Genomic DNA, 1,165 nt, shown 5'->3' with positions numbered 1-1,165 from the left:
CCCCCCCCCCCCCTGTTTTACATGACAAGGCGTATCGAAGTTGCCTGCCTTGATTTATCTACACTGTCGATTTTTATAAGAAACGACAGTCGTGTAGCAGTAAGGTGTCTGGCCGTTACTTTCAAGTTATTCCTCTCAGCCCAGCTGGCCTTTGCTGGCAGGGTGGAAGCCATGGTCGAAGTCCACCTCCCAAATGGAATAATCGTGCCGCCTGTCGTAAAAAAAAAAAAAAAGAATTTAAGGGGGGGAAAAAGGAAGTGGTAGGCCACTTTGTTTTACCCAGCTCTAAAACACTGAACGCCCATAGTAGCCTAGACCTTCTCTTTCTTAGAAATTGATCTCGAGAAGAATAATTTAAAAAACCCACGAAAAAAGCCATTAATGGTAGACGGTTATTGCCACTTGTTGCATGGCTTTTCGTATTATCTTTCTGATCCCGCTATTGTTTTATGGGGCTCTTCTCAGATCTAGTGTTTGCGCTGCTCTTCAGCTCACAACCTCTTAAACAACTGAATTGCAGAGCGAGTGTTTGGTTGACGGGTGCTCTTGTGTGATTTGCTCCTTCTTTCCTATCAAACATCTATCGTCCTTGCCTCCCCTCCTCTTTCTTTTTTGTGTTTGTTACTCTCTTGTAACACCTCTTATCTTCGGCACTTATTTGACCTAATCGTGCTTTAAGTGCCGTAAAACTCTTACTAAAACAAAACATTGTCGAGTGCAACCAGTGACGCCAAAAAGAGCCCTTTAATCCTATGGTGAGGGGACGCCACTTGGGAACTTGGCAATGTGCCATATCATGTCCCACGTTCCATATCATTGTTTTAGTAATGGTTTTACGGCGCTCGCAACTGCATAAAGTCATAATATGAGCGCCAAGGGGTGGATGTCAACAGAGAAGTCCTGACAGGGAATCAGGCTTACTCTGTTCACCTCTCTAGCTTCAGCAGCTCAAAGTCTGCTTCGACTATCAAGGCACCCCTGAAATAGAGGGTCACAAGAGTGTGACAAAAATACAAAAGAAGTAGAGGAAAAATGACGATAGTAAGGATTAGGAAAGTAAAAGAGCCAGTTCCTTGTTGCAGTTTAGGCACAGTTATGAGCATGGCATTGATGAATCAGCCCATTTGCAATTACAATTCTACTGTGCGTAAGAACATGTTTAATG

General features: G+C 43.6%; 1 protein-coding gene across 1 annotated transcript in view; it reads left to right on the top strand.

Moving 5' to 3' along the window:
* The window catches only part of LOC101860648, a gene marked incomplete at its 5' end in the record, with an annotated part of 63,771 nt that overhangs the window by 8,152 nt on the left and 54,454 nt on the right, over positions 1 to 1,165 (top strand).

Source organism: Aplysia californica, unplaced genomic scaffold, assembly GCF_000002075.1.
Source record: "Aplysia californica isolate F4 #8 unplaced genomic scaffold, AplCal3.0 scaffold00145, whole genome shotgun sequence".
In the NCBI taxonomy this organism is placed as follows: domain Eukaryota; kingdom Metazoa; phylum Mollusca; class Gastropoda; order Aplysiida; family Aplysiidae; genus Aplysia; species Aplysia californica.
Note: the sequence above shows the minus strand (reverse complement) of the source record. Positions and strands in the feature narration are given on the sequence as shown.